Raw genomic sequence first — 27,481 nt, 5'->3', positions numbered from 1 at the left:
CAAAGCTCTAGCAAAACGAACTACACGATCTTTTATGCTATGCTTAGGATTGGGTCTTGTCCATCACATCATTCTCCTAATGATGTGATCCCGTTATCAACGACATCCAATGTCCATAGTCAGGAAACCATGACTATCTGTTGATCACAACGAGCTGGTCAACTAGAGGCTTACCAGGGACATAGTGTGGTCTAAGTATTCACACGTGTATTACGATTTCCGGATAATACAGTTATAGCATGAATAAAAGACAATTATCATGAACAATAAAATATAATAATACTTTTATTATTGCCTCTAGGGCATATTTCCAACAGTCTCCCACTTGCACTAGAGTCACCAATCTAGTTACATTGTGATGAATCGAACACCCATAGAGTTCTGGTGTTGATCATGTTTTGCACGCGAGAGAGGTTTAGTCAGCGGATCTGCGACATTCAGATCCGTGTGCACTTTGCAAATCTCTATGTCTCCATCTTGAACATTTTCACGGATGGAGTTGAAACGACGCTTGATGTGCCTGGTCTTCTTGTGAAACCTGGGCTCCTTTGCGAGGGCAATTGCTCCAGTGTTGTCACAGAAGAGTTTGATCGGCCCCGACGCATTGGGTATGACTCCTAGGTCGGTGATGAACTCCTTCACCCAAATCGCTTCATGTGCTGCCTCCGAGGCTGCCATGTACTCCGCTTCACATGTAGATCCCGCCACGACGCTCTGCTTGCAGCTGCACCAGCTTACTGCTCCACCATTCAACATATACACGTATCCGGTTTGTGACTTAGAGTCATCCAGATCTGAGTCGAAGCTAGCGTCGACGTAACCCTTTACGACGAGCTCTTCGTCTCCTCCATAAACGAGAAACATGTCCTTTGTCCTTTTCAGGTACTTCGGGATATTCTTGACCGCTGTCCAGTGTTCCTTGCCGGGATTACTTTGGTATCTTGCTACCAAACTTACGGCAAGGTTTACATCGGGTCTGGTACACAACATGGCATACATAATAGATCCTATGGCTGAAGCATAGGGGATGACACTCATCTCTTCTTTATCTTTTGCCGTGGTCGGTGACTGAGCTGAGCTCAGTCTCATACCTTGTAACATAGGCAAGAACCCCTTCTTGGACTGATCCATTCTGAATCTCTTCAAAATCTTATCAAGGTATGTGCTTTGTGAAAGACCTATGAGGCGTCTCGATCTATCTCTATAGATCTTGATGCCTAATATATAGGCAGCTTCTCCAAGGTCCTTCATTGAAAAACACTTATTCAAGTAGGCCTTAATGCTGTCCAGAAATTCTATATTATTTCCCATCAGGAGTATGTCATCTACATATAATATGAGAAATGCTACAGAGCTCCCACTCACTTTCTTGTAAACGCAGGCTTCTCCATAAGTCTGCATAAACCCAAACGCTTTGATCATCTCATCAAAGCGAATGTTCCAACTCCGAGATGCTTGCACCAGTCCATAAATGGATCGCTGGAGCTTGCATACTTTGTTAGCGTTCCGAGGATCGACAAAACCTTCCGGCTGCATCATATACAGTTCTTCCTTAAGATGCCCGTTAAGGAATGCTGTTTTGACGTCCATCTGCCATATCTCATAATCATAGTATGCGGCAATTGCTAACATGATTCAGACGGACTTTAGCTTCGCTACGGGAGAGAATGTCTCATCGTAGTCAATCCCTTGAACCTGTCGATAACCCTTAGCGACAAGTCGAGCTTTATAGATGGTAACATTACCATCCGCGTCCGTCTTCTTCTTAAAGATCCATTTGTTTTCTATCGCTCGCCGATCATCGGGCAAGTCTGTCAAAGTCCATACTTTGTTTTCATACATGGATTCTATCTCGGATTTCATGGCTTCAAGCCATTTGTTGGAATCCGGGCCCGCCATTGCTTCTTCATAGTTCGAAGGTTCATTGTTGTCTAACAACATGATTTCCAGGACAGGGTTGCCGTACCACTCTGGTGCGGAACGTGTCCTTGTGGACCTACGAAGTTCAGCAGTAACTTGATCCGAAGTACCTTGATCATTATCATGGTTTTCCTCTTCAGTTGGTGTGGGCATCACAGGAACGGTTTCTTGTGCTGCGTCACTATCCCGCTCAAGAGGTAGTACTTCATCGAGTTCTACTTTCCTCCCACTTACTTCTTTCGAGAGAAACTCTTTTTCCAGAAAGCATCCGTTCTTGGCAACAAAGATCTTGCCTTCGGATCTTAAGTAGAAGGTGTACCCTACAGTTTCCTTAGGGTATCCTATGAATACGCATTTTTCCGACTTGGGTTCGAGCTTTTCAGGTTGAAGTTTCTTGACATAAGCTTCGCATCCCCAAACTTTTAGAAACGACAGCTTAGGTTTCTTTCCAAACCATAATTCATACGGTGTCGTCTCAACGGATTTAGACGGTGCCCTATTTAAAGTGAATGTAGCTGTCTCTAGAGCGTATCCCCAAAATGATAGCGGTAAATCGGTAAGGAACATCATAGACCGCACCATATCCAATAGAGTGCGATTACGACGTTCGGACACACCGTTTCGCTGAGGTGTTCCAGGCGGCGTGAGCTGTGAAACGATTCCACATTTCTTTAAGTGTGTACCAAATTCGTGACTTAAGTATTCTCCTCCACGATCTGATCGTAAGAATTTTATCTTTCGGTCACGTTGATTCTCCACCTCATTCTGAAATTCCTTGAACTTTTCAAAGGTCTCAGACTTGTGTTTCATTAAGTAGACATACCCATATCTACTCAAGTCATCTGTGAGAGTGAGAACATAACGATATCCTCCGCGAGCCTCAACGCTCATTGGACCGCACACATCGGTATGTATGATTTCCAACAAGTTGGTTGCTCGCTCCATTGTTCCGGAGAACGGAGTCTTGGTCATTTTGCCCAAGAGGCATGGTTCGCACGTGTCAAACGATTCATAATCAAGAGACTCTAAAAGTCCATCGGCATGGAGCTTCTTCATGCGCTTGACACCAATGTGACCAAGGCGGCAGTGCCATAAGTATGTGGGACTATCGTTATCAACTTTAAATCTTTTGGTATCTACACTATGAACATGTGTAATATTACGCTCGAGATTCATTAAGAATAAACCATTGACCATCGGAGCATGACCATAAAACATATCTCTCATATAAATCGAACAACCATTATTCTCAGACTTAAATGAGTAGCCATCTCGTATTAAACGAGATCCTGATACAATGTTCATGCTCAAACTTGGCACTAAATAACAATTATTAAGGTTCAAAACTAATCCCGTAGGTAAATGTAGAGGCAGCGTGCCGACGGCGATCACATCGACTCTGGAACCATTCCCGACGCGCATCGTCACCTCGTCCTTTGCCAGTCTCCGTTTATTCCGCAGCTCCTGCTGTGAGTTACAAATATGAGCAACGGCACCGGTATCAAATACCCAGGAGTTACTACGATTACTGGTAAGGTACACATCAATCACATGTATATCAAATATACCTTTGGTGTTGCCGGCCTTCTTATCCGTTAAGTATTTGGGGCAGTTCCGCTTCCAGTGACCCTTCCCCTTGCAATAAAAGCACTCAGTCTCAGGCTTGGGTCCATTCTTTGACTTCTTCCCGGTAACTGGCTTACCAGGCGCGGCAACATCTTTGCCGTCTTTCTTGAAGTTCTTCTTACCCTTGCCCTTCTTGAACTTAGTGGTCTTATTGACCATCAACACTTGATGTTCTTTCTTGATTTTAGCCTCTGCTGACTTCAGCATCGAGAACACTTCAGGAATGGTCTTTTCCATTCCCTGCATGTTGTAGTTCATCACAAAGCTCTTGTAGCTTGGTGGGAGCGACTGGAGGATTCTGTCAATGACCGCCTCATCTGGGAGGTTAATGTTCAGCTGGGTCATACTGTTGTGCAACCCAGACATCTTCAGGATGTGCTCACTGACAGAACTGTTTTCCTCCATCTTACAACTGTAGAACTTGTCGGAGACATCATATCTCTCGACCCGGGCATGAGCTTGAAAAACTAGTTTCAGCTCTTCGAACATCTCATATGCTCCGTGATGCTCAAAACGCTTTTGGAGCTCCGGTTCTAAGCTGTAAAGCATGCCGCACTGAACGAGGGAGTAATCATCAGCGCGAGTTTGCCAAGCATTCATAATGTCTTGGTTCTCTGGGACGGGAGCGTCACCTAGCGGTCCTTCTATGACATATTGTTTCCTGGCAGCTATGAGGATGATCCTCAGGTTCCGGACCTAGTCCGTATAGTTGCTGCCATCATCTTTCAGCTTGGTTTTCTCTAGGAACGCGTTGAAGTTCATGTTGACGTTAGCGTTGGCCATTGATCTACAAGACATATTTGCAAAGGTTTTTAGACTAAGTTCATGATAATAAAGTTCTAATCAAATTATGAACTCCCACTTAGATTAGACATCCCTTTAGTCATCTAAGTGTTACACGATCCGAGTCGACTAGCCCGTGTCCGATCATCACGTGAGACGGACTAGTCATCGTCGGTGAACATTTTCATGTTGATCGTATCTTCCATATGACTCGTGTTCGACCTTTCGGTCTCCGTGTTCCGAGGCCATGTCTGCACATGCTAGGCTCGTCAAGTTAACCCTAAGTGTTTTCGCTGTGTAAAACTGTCTTACACCCGTTGTATGTGAACGTAAGAATCCATCACACCCGATCATCACGTGGTGCTTAGAAACGACGAACTGTAGCAACGGTGCACAGTTAGGGGAGAACACTTCTTGAAATTTTATAAGGGATCATCTTATTTACTACCGTCGTCCTAAGTAAACAAGATGCATAATACATAATAAACATCACATGCAATTATATAGTTGTGACATGATATGGCCAATATCATATAGCTCCATTGATCTTCATCTTCGGGGCTCCATGATCATCTTGTCACCGGCTTGACACCATGATCTCCATCATCATGATCTCCATCATCGTGTCTTCATGAAGTTGTCACGCCAACGACTACTTCTGCTTCTATGACTAACGTTTAGCAATAAAGTAAAGTAGTTTACATGGCGTTATTCAATGACACGCAGGTCATACAAAAAAATAATGACAACTCCTATGGCTCCTGCCGGTTGTCATACTCATCGACATGCAAGTCGTGAATCCTATTACAAAGAACATGATCTCATACATCACAATTCATCATTCATCACAACCTCTGGCCATATCACATCACATGATCAATCGCTGCAAAAACAAGTTAGACGTCCTCTAATTGTTGTTGCATCTTTTACGTGGCTGCAATTGGGTTCTAGCAAGAACGTTTTCTTACCTACGAATCACCACAACGTGATTTTGTCAACTTCTATTTACCCTTCATAAGGGCCCTGTTCATCGATTCCGCTCCAACTAAGGTGGGAGAGACAGACACCCGCCAGCCACCTTATGCAACTTGTGCATGTCAGTCGGTGGAACCGGTCTCACGTAAGAGTACGTGTAAGGTTGGTCCGGGCCGCTTCATCCCACAATACCGTTGAGCAAGAAAAGACTAGTAGAGGCAAGTAAGATGACAAAATCCACGCCCACAACAAAGTTGTGTTCTACTCGTGCAAAGAGAACTACGCATAGACCTAGCTCATGATGCCACTGTTGGGGAACGTTGCAGAAAATTAAAATTTTTTCCTACGGTTTCACCAAGATCCATCTATGAGTTCATCTAAGCAACGAGTCTAGGGAGAGAGTTTGCATCTACATACCACTTGTAGATCGCGTGCGGAAGCTTGCAAGGTGATGATGTAGTCGTACTCGACGTGATCCAAATCACCGATGACCAGCGCCGAACGGACGGCACCTCCGCGTTCAACACACGTACGGGACGGGAGACGTCTCCTCCTTCTTGATCCAGCAAGGGGGAAGGAGAGGTTGATGAAGATCCAGCAGCACGACGGTGTGGTGGTGGATGCAGGGCGTCACAGCAGCAGGGCTTCGCCGAGACTACGAGGGAGAGACGTAACGGGGGAGGTGGAGGCGCCAGGGGCTGGTGTATGAAGTCCCTCCTCTCCCCCACTATATATAGGGGTGCCAGGGGGGCGCCGGCCCTAGTAGATGAGATCTACTAGGGGGGGCGGCGGCCTAGGGGAGGTTTCCCTCCCCCCCAAGGCACCTAGGGGTGCCTTCCACCACTAGGACTCCTCCTAGGGGGAAACCCTAGGCGCATGGGCCTATAGGGGCTGGTGCCCTTGGCCCATGATGGCCAAGGCGCACCCCCTACAGCCCATGTGGCCCCCCGGGACAGGTGGCCCCACCCGGTGGACCCCCGGGACCCTTCCGGTGGTCCCGGTACAATACCGATAACCCCGAAACTTGTCCCGATGCCCGAAATAGCACTTCCTATATATAATTCTTTACCTCCGGACCATTCCGGAACTCCTCGTGACGTCCGGGATCTCATCCGGGACTCCGAACAACATTCAGGTTTCTGCATATACATATCTTCATAACCCTAGCGTCACTGAACCTTAAGTGTGTAGACCCTACGGGTTCGGGAGACATGCAGACATGACCAAGACGCTCTCAGTCAATAACCATCAGCGGGATCTAGATACCCATGATGGATCCCACATGCTCCTCGATGTTGTCATCGGATGAACCACTATGTCGAGGATTCGATCAAACCCTGTATGCAATTCCCTTTGTCAATCGGTACGTTACTTGCCCGAGACTCGATCGTCGGTATCCCAATACCTTGTTCAGTCTCGTTACCGGCAAGTCACTTTACTCGTACCGTAATGCATGATCCCGTGTCCAACACCTTGGTCACATTGAGCTCAATATGATGATGCATTACCGAGTGGGCCCAGAGATACCTCTCCGTCATACGGAGTGACAAATCCCAGTCTCGATCTGTGTCAACCCAACAGCTACTTTCGGAGATACCTGTAATGCACCTTTATAGTCACCCAGTTACGTTGTGACGTTTGATACACCCAAGGCACTCTTACGGTATCCGGGAGTTACACGATCTCATGGTCGAAGGAAGAGATACTTGACACTTGCAAAGCTCTAGCAAAACGAACTACACGATCTTTTATGCTATGCTTAGGATTGGGTCTTGTCCATCACATCATTCTCCTAATGATGTGATCCCGTTATCAACGACATCCAATGTCCATAGTCAGGAAACCATGACTATCTGTTGATCACAACGAGCTGGTCAACTAGAGGCTTACCAGGGACATAGTGTGGTCTAAGTATTCACACGTGTATTACGATTTCCGGATAATACAGTTATAGCATGAATAAAAGACAATTATCATGAACAATGAAATATAATAATACTTTTATTATTGCCTCTAGGGCATATTTCCAACACCCCATACATCTGAAAACACAAGTTCTAAAGGATGTTTCACCTCACGACTGGACTCCAAAAAAGGAAGTTGATGACTCTTCCCCTGCTGACAAGCATCACACACTGCTACATCTTTATTACTAGACACACTAGGAAGCTCATGACGATGCAAAACATGCCGGACAATAGGTGTGGCCGGGTGACCAAGACGAGCATGCCACTGTGACGGAGATACCCGAACTCCACTGAAGACGCGAGCGACGCCAGGATGCTCCAGACGATAGAGACCTTGGCAGAGCCGCCCACTAAGAAGAATGTCCCTCGTGCCCCGATCCTTAACAAAAAGATCAAAAGGATGAAATTCACAAAGCACATTATTATCACGAGTGAGTTTAGGAACTGAAAGAAGATTACGTGTCACAGATGGAACTCGAAGAACATTGCGAAGTTGAAGACTCCTATCGGCATGTCTAGTGAGAAGTGATGCTTGACCAATATGAGAGATGTGCATACCTGCTCCATTGGCGGTGTGGATCTTGTCGGAGCCATGGTAGGGTTCACGAGTGTGAAGCTTCCCCATCTCACTGGTCAGGTGCTCTGTCGCCCCAGAGTCCATGTACCAGTGGGGATCAATGGAGTAGGACTGAGTGTGTCCCTGTGGCTTCTGCGGCGGCGGACGATCAGCCATGGCGACCTGACAAGCAAAGTTGCGTGTATCCTTCCCGTCATTGCCAAGACCAAGAAAACCCCGCTGGAAGCGCTTGTGACACTTCGAGGCCCAGTGCCCATCGCGACCACAAAGCTGGCACACACGTGGACCGCCAGCCCCTGGTAGCGTCGCAGTAGGAGGAGGGGCCGAGGCGGGTGGTGGTGACTGCCCCGAAGGAGCCCTGGATGAAGCAGAGGAGCGACCACCCTTGGTGGCGGCGTTTGCCGAGAGGGCGCCGTTGCCCCTGGATCGGCGCGTCTCGACTCGTTGCTCAGTAAGCAGGAGGCGTGAAAAGACCTCGTGTGCTGGCATGGGCGTGGAGTTGCCCCTCGACTAGGGCGTCATACTCCTCATCAAGACCATTGACGATAAACGAGTTGAACTCGGAGTCGGTGAGGGGCTGTCCAATGGAGGCCAGCGTGTCGGCGAGACTCTTGACTTTGTTGTAGAACTCAGTGGCGGTGGAGTCAAGCTTCTGACACTCCCCAAGTTGGCGACGGAGCCCAGATACACGAGCCTGCGACTGTGCCGCAAACGAGCGCTCAAGAATAGTCCATGCCTCGTGGGACGTCTTGGCGAAGACAACAAGCCCAACAACGGCCGGAGAGAGCGACCCCTGGATGGAGGAGAGGTTCGCCTGATCCTGCCATGTCCAGACATGGTGAGCCGGATTATAGACCGGACCATGCACGCTGTCAACCAGCGCAGGAGGGCAAGGGAGAGAGCCGTCGACATAGCCAAGCAGGTAGTGACTCCCAAGAAGCGGAAGAACCTGCGCGCGCCAGAAGATGTAATTGTCCGACGACAACTTGATGGTGATGAGATGGCCGAAGTGAAACGGCGGCGGCGGCTGCGATCCCATCAAGGAGACTGGCTGAGGTGAGAACACCGTGGAGACAGTCGGAGGGGCAGCCGGCGCGGTGACAGAGGGCGCGATGGCCGCGGTTGACGCCGCGAAGCCTGCCAGCGCGACGTCCTCCGCCACCAGCGGCGCAGTGGCCGAGGGCGCGACAGCCGCGGTTGACGGGGTGGCGGTGGTGTGGTCCACAAGCGCCTGCCCGGGCGAAGTAGCAGCCGGCGGGAGCGTGAAGAGGGAGCCGACGCTCCGTGTCCCGATCGGCGCCTGAAGGGAGGCGGCATCCAGCGGCCTCGAGAGAAGTGCCGCGAGGGAGGCCGGCAGAAAACCGATGGCGGTGGAGCCGGACGCAGCGGCGGACGTCATAGCAGTCGGGCGACGGCGGCGGCGGCGGTGGCGGCGGCGGTTTAGGGTTTTTAGGCGGAAGCGGACGTAACCTAGCGTGATACCATGTAAGACAATAGGCTTTGGGGGAACCGGCACAACCCTCTAGGGATGGCCTATCACATATATATATAATGAGGTAGTATACAACATTACAATATACACATGTAAATACAGTCTAACAAGCCATGACGTGCACTACCGTAGCTAGCACCGTTCCCGACCATGACGTGCACTACAGCAACTTGCAAGCAAAATGAAACAGCGGGAACGCAAAAAGGAAAGAAATTACTTGTAGGTTGTAGCCATCAACATACACGTCAACACCATCCCCAAATTGCGAACCAATCTATGGTGGGATGATTGGAGAAACTATGGTATCCCCTGCCCATCAGGTTCAAGTTTACGGTGACTTCGTAAATTTTAACATGATATGTCGGCTTAGTTTTTCGAAGGTGCTCATAGAAATAGAATGTGTGTGTACGTTTATAGAGGTGAGTGTATGAACATGTACCTGAGCGCTTTGTGTCGGTACTGTGTTAGAAAAAAACACCACCCCCAAGTTTAGGCTGCCAGCCACCTCCACGAACGTCTCCTTTCTACAGTACACTTGTCTGGTGGCAGGGCCCTCCACTGCGGAAGGAAGGCAACGGATTTGAAAACCACATGTGGTGTCACGCCCACGGCCGTGTGACGTGCACTACAGCAACTACTACTAGTACCTCAACACCAGCGTCGACCCCAACCTCTCCCAACTAGCTCCCGCGTGGCCACCTGCGTGTGGATTGGGGGCCCAGCCCGTGAAACGCGTGCTCTCCTCCTGCTTAAACCGTGATGGGCTCAATGAACCCTAGAACTGATGAGACAGGGCAGCATTTGATCAAACGCCTCCGCCTCCCCCCCGAATCTGGTCCTTGAACATTATTTGCAACTTCTTTAGAGTTACCACGATCATCCTCCAGATCTGCTTAAGATCAGATCACGTGGCATTATTGAACACACATGTACATTTCTTGTTTTCCAAGTGCACCGTACAAGTGGAAATAGAGTTAAGTGCAGCATGATTCTTGCTAGTTGGCTAGTCTAGTACTGTGCAACAGAGATCCCAGTGGCAGCTAACAATATGTGTCCATGTCTGCTGACCAACAACACAATCAAATGTATGCCTAGGACAACGGTGAGGTTGGAGCTGAGCGGCGACTGAAAATAAAATTTGGGTCGGTCGACTGACCACAAATTTGTTTGGGTCGATTTGCTCGCAGCTGGAATGGAGGGACAGAGCGCGCATGATCCGACCAGATAGTGCTGCTCGGGTGTGGCTGGCACGGAGCTGAAAGCCGTCCTTGTCCACTTGCCTGCGATACATGCATGCACACAGCTGCACAATCTCCTTGGAAATGTACCCTCGCTCGCCCCCACACCCTATCTTGTAGGAGTATCTCTATCCCTTGGGTGGGACATGTGCATGCAACAACGAACCAGCCAATCTCATGTGCAATATTATGCACCGGCCATTAGCATTCAATTAATCATCACATGCAAAACCACCCGTCGCAATCATTACCGGAACCGCAAAGTGATTTGTTGTACTCTATGTGCACTGTCAAACACATATACTCCCTCCGTTCGGAAATACTTGTCCAAGGAATGGATATATCTAGATATATTTTAGTTCTAGATACATCCATTTGTATCCATTTTTACATCAGGTATTTCCGGACAGAGGGAGTAGTTATTTTTACATACATGCATGCAATACATATATACACATACACATATGCTGGTACCATCATTTTGAAGGGAGAGAAAAAGGTATTTCAACCCATTGTAATTCTAACTCATTTATGTCTAGAAACCATCACATAAGACAACTTAATATTCCAATCATTCCGATAAATTATACATGCCATTCTGAATATCAAAATATTCTTACAGAAGGCACGCAACTTTGTACATTGGAAACTCTCTCTCTCTCTCTCTCTCTCTCTCTCTCTCTCTCTCTCTCTCTCTCTCTCTCTCTCTCTCTCTCTCTCTCTCTGAAAACAGATAATTAAAAAACTTGCGCACCATTTACATAGAGAATTGCATTTCTATAGTATGCAAAAAATAAGCTTGTAGTGATTTTTTTACAAAATTCACTTTCATAAGAAGGAATGAATTAGTGGCATTGGTACTACCCTTAAAAAGGAAGAAAACATAAGAAATTAAGTCAGTTAATGAAAAAAATTGCACACAATTTACACAAAAATTGTGCCTTTCTAAATATGCAAGAATAAACATATAATAGTGAAAGTTCTACAAAAAAAGAGATTTCTAAGAAAGAATGAATTAGGGGTGCTCGTATTACCCTTAAAGAAGATAGAAACTAAAATAAAATCAAAATAATCAAGTTTTATAAAGAAGAATGGATTAGTGGCACTGCTATTACCCTTAAAAGAAGAAAGAAAATGAAATAGAAATTAAGATAAAATCAAAGTCAAAACAATGAAGTTTTATAAGGAAGAATGAATTAGAGGCACTGCTGTTACTATTAAAGAAGAAAGTAAATGAAAAATAAATTAAAACAAAATCAAAATAACGAAGTTTTATAAGGAGGAATGAATTAGCGGCATTGATAGTACCCTTTAAGAAAAAAGGTAAAGGAAAAACTTGAATTATTTTGCACATAACCTTGCACTAAAATTGCACATTTTGCAATACGAAAAGAATAAGCATATAATAGTGATGTTTCCTCGCTCTAATATAGTTTACACACATATTGTAACTTAAGCATATAAATTTCTCAAAAGAATGAATTAGTGACATTAATATTACCCTCCAAAAAGCTAGAAAATATAAATTAACTAAACCAAATAATTAATAAAGTTGCATAAATTTACCCAAAAATGCGCATTTGTATAATATGCAAGTATAAACATATAATGGTGAATTTCTTGCAAAGAAGGAATAAATTAGTGGCACTGCTATGCCCTTAAAGAAGAAAGAAAATGAAATTGAACATAAAAAACCATAACTAAGTTTTATAAAAGAAGAATGAATTAGTGACACTGATATTGCCCTTAAAGAAGAGGAAAAATAAAATAAAAACTAAACAAAATCAAAACAAATGCAATGCACATATGTAAACTTGTCCATCGAATAATGGCCAAGTGTAAATCAAAACAAACACAATGCAGTAGCAAGCAAGCCTTTCCCTCCCACCATCGAGTGTGCAATTTAACATAAATAATGTTGTGTGCCTCGAAAAAGAAAAATGTCCATGTCTTTTTTGAGACGACTGAACCACCCACGTCAGCCTTATAAGAGCATTACAGCCGTACATAGCTAATCCGCCACCTCTAACATCCACAAATGTGTTCATGGACAGTGACCGGTCACCCCTCATTGTAATGCCTCTACAGCCATCCCTCTATCTAACCCCCCAAATTATGCAACCCATACATAGATCAACACAAAACAATAAACAGACGTAGATCACAGTAGCAAACAAACATAGTCATACACAACCAAATGATCTCACAGTTCATCGCCAAACTGTACTAATTCGTACTAAAACATAGATAAAATGGATGCTAATAAAGGCAGAGGAAATCACCATTTCTTCGCCGTCCCCTTCCCCTTGCGGTCGCTGGTGCGACTGTATCACTTTGTGTAGCCGTCGATGGCAGGAGGGGCGGAGCCGTCAGAGTCAGAGCCATCGGAGACATCCGAGTACGAGTCAGAGGAGACGAAGGAGTATATGGTATCGTCGCCCACTAGGATTCAAGTTTTAAACTTAACACTGATGCTTGCATTTGTATGAATTTATTGCAGGCCTTTTAACGATGCGCGTTCAGTCAAAAGAAATGTTTCCGTCGACTACGAAGACATTTGTGACGGCTTCATCAATCTTAAGATGACGTGTCAACTTGGTCTTTGGGAGGTGCTCATAGGGATAGGCCGGTGTGCGTGCGTGCGTTCGTAGTGATGATGCGTATGCATAAGCGTCTACGTACGTACTGTATTGAAAAAAGGTAAATAGATAGATAAAAAAAATTCAGGCAAGATCCTATAAATTTTTGGCACCATTGTTGTTGGAGATGTTGTCTTGCCCCCAAATGACTGGCAGTCTTTTGGGCACGGCTGCGTTTCTAGGGACCGTTTTTGGAGATGCCGTGATTACCTGGCAGAATCTGATTAGATGGGAGGGTGATTTCCGTAGCGGGGAGGAAGGCGTGGGACGAGAGAGATAAAAGAGGATGTCGATCGAGTGGGAGGCCCGGGAACGCGATTCAGACAGACGCAATGTGATGTGGATGGTGGCCATCAATCAAATCAAATCAAGCAACAGCACGGTGGCAGACAATCGATCAAGGCAAGGAGGTAAATACTCTTTCTCTAATCTCAACGATCTCCTCAGCTCCTTTCTCTGATTCGATTGTGGTGCGTGCGCTAGCTGAGAGATTACAGCTTAAGCTAGACAGACGCTCAAGCTTAATTTGGACGAGCCATTAATCCACTGTGCACACCATGCCGCTCAGGGTGTGAGTGGCGGTGGCAGGACACCACTTATCCCACGCATGCCGCCCACTAAAATGGCGTGCGTGGACCGGTGCACGTCCACTTAAACAGCTGGGTGGACCATGATCACGGCGGCGACCGGAGCTGAGTGTTATGGCTGCCGGCGGAACCCGTTAAGCTCATGGAGGCGGGATTGGGAGCACCTCTTGGATGTTGACGTGCGTGCCCGCGAGATTATGGAGTGCAAGGTCTACGATCCGTACGGTATGGGGTCGTCCAGACGGCCGGTCATCACACCATACATTGCCACACCCAACGTGCAGCGCTGACGAGCAACCATGCATGCATGCATGCACAAGGGGACCAAATCTCAACGCCCGGCTCGCACTGCAGGCTAGGCAACGCAGGTAGTCCAAAACTAGAGCACGCACACCGCTGTGCAATATGTTTAATCTAGCACAAGACGAGACGAGCGTTGTCTCCAACGTATGATGTGCGTGCTCATTCCTTGCTACAATTTTTTTTAGAGTACGCAAATTGTATACCATAGCCTTTATAGAAGAGAGAATTTCAAGTACAAAGACGGCTACAACTCGCTGCGAACAACGAGCGTAACACGAACTTCACACCCGGCTAGTCTAAACACAACCATCCACGACAAAACAACTACTCTCTCCATTCCTTTATATAAGGTGTATTTGTTTTTTCATAAAAATTCAGAATGTAAGGTGCATTTCTCCTCGTTCCTCATAATTCCCTTGTTAGCCCTCTAAAAAATGGAAAGTATCTCTCTCCTGATTGTCTATATCTCTCTTTGTAGCAAAAGAAGGAAACTATCTCTATGTCGATTGCATGTATCTTTTTTTTACTTTCCTGGACTAAATGATCCACTTGCCACTAACCAATAAATTTGCCAAGGGTAATTTTCTCCTAACACGTCTATAATTTCATGCCTTGGTCCCTGTGCTGAAAATAATACACCTTAGATAAAAGAACGGAGGGAGTACTACACAAAAGAGACTGTCGAAAATAGAAAAACCTCGCCGCGTCTCAACCGACGCCGGTCACCTTCGAAGAACTGCAACTTCCATCGAGCTTCTTTTGTCGACGCACCATCCACCCTTATAATGCCTAAAGGAGGTGGCAAGTATATGGCGGGACTCGATCCGACCCGAGAAGGGCACCGTCTTGGAGACACTTGCCTTCAACCCTCTTTTTTTCATCCTTCTTGTTACATTTTGCTTTCATTTTTTGTTCTTTTTTTTAACTTTTGCTTGTCTTTTGAAATATCCCAAAGATCTCTATTACAAACATCACTGTGCATACAAATTTGAGAAATGTCAATCGTGTACTTGAAAAATGTTAAATGTTTCTAATGTATATGAAAAATGTACAATGTGTATGTAAAAAAAGTAGACATCAAAACTATATGAAAAGAATATTAATCATGTATTTGGAAAATGTTAAACGTGTATGTGAAAAAAAGTTTTTGATGTATATAGAAAGTACAATGTGTATGGAAAAAGTAGATATCAAAAACTATATGTTTTAAGTAACCATGTATTTGAAAAGGTTAACTGTGTGTATAAAATTGCACACAATGTATAAAAATTAGAAAATGTGTACGAAAAAGTATAAGCTTTCAAAAATATTAATCATAAATTTGAAATATTGTAAACTTGTATATAAAAAAAATGTTCCTTGTGTATATGCGCAAATGCAGAATGTGTATGGAAAAAAGCTGACATCAAAACATATGTTTAAAAGAACTTGTTAGTCATGCATTTGAAAAAAATGTTCAAAGTGTACACAATTTTATTTTATACAATGTTATAAAAATATACGTGTAGGTTAATTTTTTTATTGCCAATAAAAAATGCATGTCACATTTAAAGAAATATTCACATGTTTCCAAAAAATGTACTCCCTCTGTCCCATAATATAAGAACGTTTTTGACACTAATGTAGCTCAGAAACGCTCTTATATTATGGGATTGAGGGAGTACATGGAATTTTTAAAAGTGCATTTATACAATGTTAAAAAAATGTCACAAAATTTTAGAGAGAACATTATTGGCATTAAAAAATTCTTCAATGTGCATTTAATTTTTTTGACTATAAATTCGAAAAAGTGTTCAGACCATGTATTAAAATAAATATATACATCATGTGTTTAAAGAAATTCAATGTGTATCAAATAAAATGTTTCACATGTAAACTACAAATGTATATTATATACTAAAAAAGTAGACATGTGTTAAGGAAATAAAACCATGCTTCCGACTCATTTTATTATCTCTCTGTTTTTTATTTTTATTAAAACCTATTAATATGAGATCTAGTTTCGAAGATCTCAACACAAGAATCCAATGCGGAAAATGATTCCTGGTTTGAACGCATGGTTTAAAAAGATAAAACTTCTAAATAAAAAATCTAAAGAAAACTCATGTTGCGATAAATGACGCACTGTACATGCAGTGCACCAACTGTCGCAACCTGCAAAGGTAGGAGTGACGTCTGCAACAAACCAAAATGTCTCCGGATGCAACAAACCAACAATGTCTTCAGCTACGCCGGGCCGGGCCAAATCCTAGTCTGGCCGGGAATAATACCCTAAAAAAAGAAGCAACCAAACACAACACCCCCGTCTCATCCAAAAATAAGGAGAAAAAAAAAACCTCACAAGGGCAAGCCACCGCCGCCGCCAGTCGCCACGTCCACCGCCGGCCGCGCACTCCGGTTCCTTCTCCCGCCAGGCAATGCAGTCTCTACCCTTCCCCCTCTCCGGCTGCTAGTCCGCCCGTCGCCGACGACTAAGGGCCCCGTTCCGCTCTGCGTTCGATTCGCGGGCAATGGATGCGCTCGTCTCGGCGGCGGTGGAGGAGGTCTGCGCCCGCCTCTCCCTGGGCCTCCCGGTGGCCGACCTCTGGGCCGCGCTCTCCGGCGCGTTCCGGGCGGCCGGCCTCCCGCCCGGCCTGCCCGTCAGGCGCGTCCTCTTCGCCCGCCTCGTCGCGCTCCCCGTCATCAGCCTCATGGAGGGCGAGGAGGGGGCGCTCGTCCCCTCCCCGGAGAAGGACGTGGAGGCGGCCGAGCGGCGCGGCGCCCGGCTGGTCGCCAGCCCGGCTTTGGGGGACAACTTCCTCGGGATCTACGACCACCGGTGCTCCAGTTCCAAGCTCAGCGACAACCAGAGGAAGACGCTGGAGCATGTCGCAGCAAGCAGGTGGGAATTTGGAAATCTTGTACTACTATACTATATTGATTGACTCAGTTAGTTAATTAAGTAATTATACATGCCACATGGTTCTCTTGTAATTTACTCAAAGGAGAAGTTGAGCTTGATGTTTCAGGCCCACATTGACTCATTCCTACTGGTTTAGGAAGCTTAAGCCCTACTCACACCATGTGCAGGCCATGTGGGGATCAATATGGCATGTCAAAGTGTGTTTACTCACACCCTGCCTATGTTCATTCCATTTTTGTGCACACTAGTACTATAATAATCAACTTTTGGAAGGGAATTGCTACCTGTTATCCCTTTCTTGCGGCATCGGCCATATCGTGTACCTTTTTATTCAAAAATACATATGTGCATTGGTAAAAAAAATACAGTAATGCCTTTGATAATGCTGTGCGTAGTTAATAACTTGTATTTGTCATAGGACTTCTGGTGTCGCACAAAGGACTCTGTCGAAGAGGTTCCACATAGAACCAAACAAGTTCTACTTCGTTGTCAAGACCCTTCAGTCGCAGGGGTTAATTGCTGGAAAACAAGCGATCGTAAAGTCTAATGGCATTGGGGGTGAGAGCGAAGATGATTCAGGGAAAAGTCTTGTCGGCAGTACCAACTTACTGTATCTCTCAAGATATGCCAAAGGATTGAATATGAACTCGCATCAAAGAACAGAGATTACAAACGTAGACGCTTTACAAGAAGATGAGACCCTCGGTGTAGACCACAAGAGCCATGTTTCTATTCACGATCATCTTCCAGCCATTAAGCCATATGTGACAAACTTGAAGAAGCCAGTGGAAAGGTCGGCTGTTCTCTTCCTTTTGCTTGTGTGTTACTTTCTTTCAGTTGTCTAACTTTGTGCAACTATTTTCTATACATGTATAGGTTCTTGCTATTTCAGATATAAAAAAGGATCTTGGTTACAGCAAGCCACGTGGGCACAGGGCATGGAGAAATGTAGGTATTCGTGGAATCACTTGTTGCATATGTTCTCTGTACTCCTGGATTCTACTGAGACAACCTTTTCTTAGGTACTGTGTAGGCTTTTAGATGCACAGCTTGTTGAAAAAATCAGTGCCAAAGTTGACGATAAGGTGATGTTTGACCTTGCCCCTTTGTTCTCTGATCATTTGGTGTTATTATCTCATACCATTTCCTAACGGTTTTCGGCTTAATTCTTCTGGTTCATGGTGCTTCTTGTTGAGGATGGAAATTCAAGAAATTGACATAATAACCTTTATTAATAAAAATAATTCAGGAATTTAATTTTTTTATCCTTCATAAATGCTAGTTACTGTGGATGGGCTAAGAGCCCAGTGGTTGGAGCGCAACTGTGCATCCCAGCTGGCACAGGTTTGAACCCTGTGAGCGAGATTTAATTCGTGGGTTCGAACGCGGGTGTCACACTTTTCTTTTGTAATTAAAAATCTGCAGGGCTCCTCCCCTGTTGGTCTAGTTTTTTTTATAAACGCCAGTTACTGATTTACTGTACCATAATGATGATTCAGTACGCTGGTGATTTTCTTTTTCACAAAGATGATATGGCCACAGTTCTGTTTTCCACTATACTAATCTGAAGCAGAGTGTAAGTTGACAGAACTGAGACCCGAGAGTCCAGATAAAACAGTCTAATGTAAAGACGGGAAAGGCCAGACTAGAGATTTCCATGCGATAGAAAAGCATAAATTGACAAATTACTCGCATTGAAGTAAAAAAGAGAAACCATGGGTAGTATGCCCACACGTTATCTCAAGGATTGTAGCAGTTCCATTCAATAATCTGACCTATTTGGGGACTGCAACTACGTATGCAATAGCTTCTTTTGAAACTGCTATGAAAGGGCTAACAAAATCTGTCGGGCATGTAGTGACACCATTAATTCAGTCTGCAGTGCACCGTTTGAGCTTCAATCATTTACGCAGTTGCATTCTTTGTGCAACCTACAAGCTGTGTAAATCATTCCTTTTTCCAGGTTGTTGGCTGCTTGCGCCTTCTGAAGAAATTTAGTCCAGATGAGTTTAAGCCAAAAAGTACAGCCTTAAACTACAAACTTGGCATGAAATGCCTTGCAACGGATCAACTTATGGAGCTTCCATTAGACAACTGCATATACGATATGATCCATGCCCAAGGGCCAAAAGGTGCAACTCTTGTTGAGGTACCTCTCTGAAACTTTCAGCAGGGCAATTGTGGTGTGTAATGTTCTTTTTGAAATGGCATGCTAACTTAAGTCATAATATCAAGAGCGCCTTCATGTTTCTTGTTTTCAGAGCTTCACTTCAGTTATGCATATTCTTCACCTTATCGTAGCTGTTTGCAACCAGCTAGAAAATATTATACTTGTTTTAAAAGATATAGGTTTTTCCGCAGCTGGTTATTTAATTTAGCAACCTGCAGGACAGCAGTAATCTTAATCCTCTCCATTTTATCTCCATAAAACTATCCGACAAAACTGAAAATAATACCTTCCGAAGAAATAAATAAACACTTACCAACTTCTATCTCCCTTGCACAAATAGTGGTTTGTCAGTCCTAGCTGCCACCACCGGATCATAGGTCGTCCTTGTTGCCATGTGAGGTCCTTTTCTACAGGTTCAGTGGCTGTGATCAGTCTCACACTATAGCAGCAGCGACGACTGGGTGTGGCGGTAGGTTGAGGGTGCAACATCAATTGTGCATAGTGGTTAAGGCGTCATGTGGACTGCCACGGTTGTGTATCTTTGTAGTGTAGGTTAGCCCTGTTTGTCCATGGTTTCTACTGGTTTTTATAAAAAAAACCAACCTGCCTGTAAGGTAATTAAGTTAGGCAGGTTCCACAGTATTTCCTTATTGGCCTATCGTTGCTAACGAATTGCCATCAATAGTCATGAAGAAGTAGTCAACCCCATCGAACTCATCTGCTTGCTCTACTTAGCCTGGAGCAGAGCGGAGCAGGCAGATCTTGTGCCAGAGCAGGGGCTGCCAAGGCAACTCCGTGAACTGGTACCTGGAGTCGGAGTAGGACCTCACCATGGCATGCAGCAATCCAAGCGCAAGTTCCTCTCCATAGTGTCACAGCGGTTGTTCTTCAAGGGTTGGGGGCTTAACGATGGCCACAGCACACCAGGGCTCCCTCGTCTTCCTTGTCCTATCTAACACAACTCCCTTGTCGATGCACCATTAGTGTCCTTGTCTCTGGCTCTCTGCACCTGCTTTATACAATAACTATCTTCATGCAACACAGCCGCGTAGTTTTTACATATACACATGTGCAGTTGTTTATGATGTAATTGTTTTTAAACATTCTAGAAGTGACACACTTGTGTACATGTTTCCATCCACAAAAGCTCAGCATACAGCACACCAGCACCAACACAAACACCAACACCATCGCCAGGGATGACTTGGGCATCTCACCAGGGTTTAAATTCCAGAAATAGTTCTCAAGCCTTACTATGTATGAGCCACAATGACACTGCTGTGGCCATCGGCCTTTTGAGACACGTGGGTTGTATAGTGTGCAAGTGTGTTTTGTGTCTGAAACACAGAGGTAAAGACTCAAAAGAAAGAAAAACTAATTTTCTAGTCTGAATCGTTTCTGGCAGAATTTTTGATATCGTTTCATGTAAGCAGGTGTCTCACTGGCATATTTGCATCCCATCCTTCCTTCTGGGCTGTACCTGGCTCATTTCTAGCATCACAATTACTTTTTTTTAGCTTCAATGGCATTAATACGTTTGAATTTATTGACTGGTCAACTTAAATAAGATAAAGACATGAAATTCTTGCGATTGCATTACCATTCTTGACTCTAATCTGTAAAAAAAATGGAACAAAATTCTCTGGCATGAAGATAGTTATTATATAAATTTGATTTATGTTTTCTGTACTATGCATCCTTTTTTTCAACCTGAGGAGAATTATTTTTTATTTGAGCTTCTGTGACTTACAGTGTATTTATTTAAGATCCATTGCAACTCGCAAACCATGCACAAGTTGCTAGTGTAATAAGGAATATTGTTTATCTCATGTTGTTAGTTTTCTTTATTTGTTGAAATTAGTAACTCATGTTCTCATTACACTTCCAACCAGCTTGGCAGACGTCTTGGGGGCAAGCACAGCAATCCAAAAGAGCTTGGTAGACGAGTGTCTTCAATGGTTAAAAAATTCAATTTGGCTTCGCAGGGTGAAGTCATAGATAAAACAACACAATACCGATTTTGGACTTCAGAAAACTTCTCACTGCACAAAGCAAATGCTGCTTTGCAGAATTGTGATGCGCTAGATGATCATGATCATCGCCCCGATTTGTGGCTTTCTATTCCATCTAAAGAATCAGATTCTCTTAGCCCACAGGGTGATTCATTTGTTGATGACAAACTCTTGTTTGAAGAAGATTGTTGTGAAAAAGCAGTCGTACTTGTACATCATCTCCCGAATAACCATGAAGCTTCTGTTGGAGTTTCTCAAGTTGAACAAGGTACGGCAATCTTAATTCCTGTGAATTCCTATACTTTTCTGTAAAAGCTGTGCTCAATACCTCTTTGGGAATTGCCATGCTGCTGTAAAAGCTTGTGGTATTTGTGCTGCCTGAAACTTGACTTAATTTGGCCTTGACTTTTGAGCACCCATAGAACCAAATGGCTTCATAATTCAACCATGCAATCAGGTAGTATGATCTATTTTGAAACCCTGCACATTCTGTTGAGGGGGCGCACGGCAGATGATAGCTAAAAACAAGTCTTTTATAGGCATGTCAGATGTAATATTTCTTCCAATTATTATTGTTCAACATACTGCTCTGCTTCATTTTGTTTACTTGTTTTGATTTATCTCTGAAGTTTTATTTATCTGTATGTCGTTCCTTTATTGGTTCCGGCAATGCGTGGTTTGACTTGCAGAGTCTATGAAACTGTAACTTTAGCAGTTAACTCTTATAATTTCTTCAATAATTTGATGCAATGATCGTATGAACGGTCGGCTAAAGCATGCTGATAATATCAAGAGAGGTCAGGGTAGACCAAACTGGACATGAGAGGAGTCCGTAAAGAGAGGCCAAAGCTAGCCATGAACAGGGGTGCGTGCAAGTTAGCTATCCATGTGCCAGAACCATGAGTTCGTTTCGAGATCTTATGTGTTTCAGCTCTAGCCTACCCCAATTTGTTTGGGACTAAAGGCTTAGTTGTTGTTGTTATGAACAAAAGTAATTTCAATTGTGAATTTACGTGACTTCTTTTACGTATTTAGACTCTTTAGTTTTTTCACCAACACAGTTATTGGGAATGAAAATATAGGTTTAGTTGCAGAGACTTATAAACTTTTGTTTCTTTTGTTTTTTATCCTTTTTCCCCTTGCACAGGCTGTTTATTCCTTTCTTTATATAATAAATGTATACGTAGCAGAGTAGGGCTATCCAGTACTGTATTTGCTTACAAAGAAAAAGAGTACTGCTATGCTTAGTTGAAGTGATCCTATTTTTATTTTTCTTCTACATGAAGTTGCCTTTCAGAGCAAGAGGCGTCGCTGGCCCTTGTCAACTTCTGATGATGGGAGACAGAAAAGGATTCTTCACATATTAAAGGTTGGCTGCTGAGTATTTGTTAATTAATCTTTTTGTATGAACCATCTGCCATCGTTACTGATCTGTTGTGAATCGTTCTTTTTCTATATGTCCTTGACTTTCTATGAGCTTGATTTGTCTTATGATATTTACTCGAAAGTTTGCTATTGGTTGATAAACTTTATAGGATCATGGATTTGCCTGTGCCTGTTACGGATACTTCTAATTGCATTGTCCATGCATGCGTTTGATGCACTTATATAAATGTCGGTGATATTTGCGCTTTCCTGAAGGGCGGGCCTGGCGCAGTGGTAGAGTCTCTCCACTTGTGGCCTGGAGGTCCTTGGTTCGAACCAGCCTCCTTGCAGAATTGTTATGCAAGGGTAAGGCTGTCTAGAAATTCCTCCACTTTATAGGAGCACTTTACATACTTTGTAAGTGTTACTTTGTGCAATTTGTACTCTCTATACAGGACTCCGGTCGCTTATTCACTTTCAGCACCAATCATTTGAAACATAAATCTGTTAGACAAACTTTTTATGGGTCATTTGACATCCCTATAAGTTATTTCCTATACAAATACTGTTAGTTTTTCTCATCTTGCTATGGGTTGTGAGTCTCATGAAACTGTGGCACGTCTGCAGCCATGAACACATGGGATGCGCCAGGTGTCTTGTTCTGTCATCTCTGCTTTCGTCATCTATAGCCTCCCTCTTCACTGTTTTACTGTTGGTGTTGGCAATGCCCCTAGTATGTCCATGTGTCATGGTTGGGCCAGTTTTATGGCTGCTAATATGTCAAGATTTGATGACAGACACAAGGAATCTGCAATACAATGATGAAAATAGAGTTATATGTGATATTTATACATGATAACATGATTTCTGGGGATTTTAATAATCCAAAATAACTTATTTAAGGGTCAGTTACACACTATTATTTTTTCATCTTTTTTTAGGTTAAAAATGGTCTGCAGGACCAGATTGTAGGTTCTATGACCAGATTGTAGGTTCTATATTCCCCAGGCATGTTTCCTTACAGTACACTCCAATTTTCTTGAGTGTGACAGCTTTGTTGCAGTGATGTTTAGTTCTCTGTTTCATGTTCTTCATTTGAGTGAAACTGGATTAACAGTTTTGTTTAATTTTATTGCTCCAATGAAGGATACATAGAGGTACGCACAGCCTATCATACTGGTGCAGATGCAAGAGAATAATCTGTAGTTTTATTATAATCAGAATTGCGAGAAGCAATCTGTGCGTGTGCGCGTATCATATTCATTCCCTGTGTATGTACACCCTTTGCATATCTGTCCGCATCTTATGTAGCACCTTCCTGTTTCTCTGTGCAGAAAAAGAATTTTGTACTGATGGTGGAGTTACGTAAATGGTTAGAGAAAAAGGAAAGTGGAAAAATAATGGACAGGAAGACATTGATTCGCACTTTGAATAAGCTTCAGCTAAAGCGTATCAAAGTTAATGCCCCTCTTGTTACAGACTACACTGGCAGTCGTTCCATTGATGTGATACTGAATCCTTCTGTCAAGGTCATGTGACCGGAACTCATGGATCAAATTAGGAACAGACTAAGGAATTTTGATTCTCAAAGGCGTTCAGGTGCAGCTGCTAAATTGAAGCAAAAGCATACACTTGCCATACATGGATTGAAGGTTCAACGCAGAGCCAAAGTTAAAAAAATACCAATATCAGAAGCTATTCATGCCAATGGATTCATAGGTGCAAAGATGATTCGGGCAAAGCTATTACATAAATTTCTATGGGAATATGTTAGTGGTTTGCCAAATCTTGATTGTGCCAAAGAAGGGCATGACAAGAACCTTAATCAATCATGTCAGTTTTCAATCACAGCAGCTATAAAAGAAATGCCTCTTGAACTCTTTCTACAAGTTGTGGGATCAGCAAAGATTGACAGCAGCACTGTAACTAAGTGTTGTGGAAAAACACTTTCAGAGATTCCTATCGGCGTATACAGTCAGCTCATGGGCACTCATGCCAAGGGCCGCCTCTCACGCTTAATAACTATTTTAAATAGGCTCAAGGTAATATTTGCCTTTTCTATTTTCAATTAGTATTGCGAGAATCTCAAATTTTAAGTGTGTTCTTAAAACTAACATCACAAAGCTGGGTTTATTGGGTTGACATTTGGCTGATGTTTCTTTTGTTATAGCAATTCCTCTTCATGTTTAATGCAAGTCAGCTTGCATGATATCTGGACTGGCGAGCGCAATAGTGACCATTTGTTTATTTGTGTTTGCTAGTTGATTGAACTTGTAAGCAATCATGTAGAGGATTCTGATGTGCGATCAGGGGATATCCCTACATATTCGCTGGAGCTCAGGCCTTACATTGAAGAACCAACACCAAGCATTGTTCAGTCATCACACGTCAGTATGAACCATCGTCCAAAATTTCGGCATGATTTTGTGCTCTCAAAGCAGGAATCTGTCGATGCTTACTGGGAAACATTAAAGTACTGTTATCTAACAGCTGGTTCAGCTGAGCCAAGTTCCTTCCCTGGTAATTGTGTACCTGAGGTAGTGTGTTCTACGCTCACCCCTTACTCCTGAAGATCTTTTGCGGCTATGCATTTATAGACATGTAGTTTTGCGTTTTCATAATTGTGTACTACTCCCTCCGTTCTTAAATATATGACCTTTTAGAGATTCCACTATAGACTACATACGGAGCAAAATGAGTGAATCTACACTCTAAAGTTTGTCTATATACATCCGTATGTAGTCCATAGTGAAATCTCTAAAAGGTCTTATATTTAGGAACAGAGGGAGTATATGATTATTCTCTGTTTTTTTATTGGCTAAACTGGCCAGTGTTTTTTTTTACGCTAACCTTCATTTCATTCTCTTGTCATAAACTATTCCATCACATAAGATCCTCTCTGGTAAAATGTGCATGCTGTATTTGGATGGGCCGAGCTGGCTTGCATCCTTATCATTTCATAATTGTGGTATTCGACTATTGCCATCTCTCTATGACTTCAATACCATATGTGACTACTGCTGGTATTCACTATTTCAGTTTTACTCATGATTGTCTGCTGCAGTGCTGCTGCTCAATATAGCCATTGCAATCTTAGTTGGCTAGTTGCATGTATCTTGAATACCATTCGTGACTACTGCTGGTATTCACTATTTATTGTTTGTAGTATCTTTTAAGTACATATATTTTCAGCTGCAAGCATGTTATTGTTTGTTGAACTTTTTTCCAGTAGTTAATCCTACTATTTTTTATGCGCTCAACAATTATACCCACTGTGAGCAATATTGGTTGGCATTGGCTATTTTGCAAGATTATTGAGATCTGTCAGGCCTGAGCTGTGAACTTGCGATTTTCATCTGTGGAAGTTCTTATATGATACTGTCCCTGTAGGTTTCTCATGTACGGTCATGGAGTTCAGTAAGAGTAATGACTACCAAACAACGTCTGGAATTACAAACTCGTCTCATGAATGAAAACGAGAAGGGGATACTTCCTCACAAAGTTTGCTGTATAATTGCAAAGGATTTGAATCTCTCTGTGCAGCAGGTATGTGTTTGAAGGTCGCCCATTTCCATTTGGAGATTCGTATTCCATTTGGAGATTCGTATTCCATTTGGATTACTCTTTTTTTTACCATGTCTATTCAACTTCTGTACTAATGTTTTTTCTTGACCTATCAAATAAAAAATTAACAAAGACACATGCAAAGTATATTAAGAAAAGGGTAAACAGAAATCTGCTAAAGAATCAATAAAACCTCAACCCAAAATATGGGAATGCTTAATGTTTCAGCAGTGAGCCTCAAGTATGTTCCCAGTGTCATCGTTATGTGTTGAGCACAGGAGGGGCGTACCTTGTCGACAGGTCAGGTGGCTGTTCAGTGCGGGAGAGGCTCTCTCTCCCTTCTGGTCGAGCTCCTTGCCACTGCCCCGTCCTCCTCTTCTATTAGGTCAGTCACAATGGGCTTGGGCCACTTTAGCAATACATTGGCCCCTCATCTAACACTTCCCTTTAGAGGGGTGATAGATATCTATCATTCCCATCTTGTCACACGCCAGATTGCATTTTTTAGTTCCCAATCCTTTAGTCAAGCAGTCTGCAATCTGCTACCGGGAATTCACATGCTCAATCTGGATGATCCCAGCGTCAAGTTTGATTCTATCATGCTGCATTGGATTGTGTGATATGTTGATTGCTGATTGGTTATCATACCGCACATTCATACAATTAGTCTTCAATATCTTCAATTCTTTTAATAAATTTGTGGTCCACAACATCTCACTTAGCCATTGAGCCATAGCTCTATATTTGGCCTCGGCAGTCGACCTAGACACAACAATCGGATTCTTACGTCTGCATGATACTAAGTTCCCACCAACAAAGGCACAAAATCCCGAAGTTGATCCGCATCACAATATCCATCAACCACGAGATGCATGTGTTACTCAAAAAATAATAGTCCCTTCTCGGAGTTCCGTTCAAGCACCTCCGAATTCTGTATGACCACTCTTAGGTTCATGCATATACCCCCTTACATATATCTGCTTAGCACACTTACTGCAAAGGCAATGTTAGGGTGTGGATGATGTAAGTACAACAATTTCCCAACTAATCTGTGATATCTCTCCTTATTCACTGGCTCTCCTGAGTGAGTTGTCACTTTGTGGTTTTGATCAATTGGAGTTGATGCTGCCCGACATCCTATCATTCCTACATCGCTTAGGAGATCTAAAGTATATTTCATTTGAGATAGCGCAATCCCTCAGACCTGGCCACCTCTTTCCCCAAGAAGTATTTGAGTCGGCCAAGATCTTTCACTTTAAAGGCCTTACCCAAAGACTCTTCCAGCCGCCACCTCTTTGCCCTATGATAATAATATCATTCACATATACATGAAGTATAGTGTTTTTCCCCTTTTCATGTCT

The 27,481-nt window shown here is 43.5% G+C and overlaps 1 pseudogene; it reads left to right on the top strand.

Annotated features, from left to right (window-relative positions):
* The first annotated feature begins 16,366 nt into the window (after positions 1-16,366).
* LOC123070026 (uncharacterized) lies at positions 16,367-24,324 on the top strand (annotated as a pseudogene).
* Positions 24,325-27,481: the final 3,157 nt, after the last annotated feature.

The sequence above is a fragment of the Triticum aestivum genome, chromosome 1A, assembly GCF_018294505.1.
Source record: "Triticum aestivum cultivar Chinese Spring chromosome 1A, IWGSC CS RefSeq v2.1, whole genome shotgun sequence".
In the NCBI taxonomy this organism is placed as follows: Eukaryota; Viridiplantae; Streptophyta; class Magnoliopsida; order Poales; family Poaceae; genus Triticum; species Triticum aestivum.
This window is presented reverse-complemented; position numbering and strand designations above follow the sequence as displayed.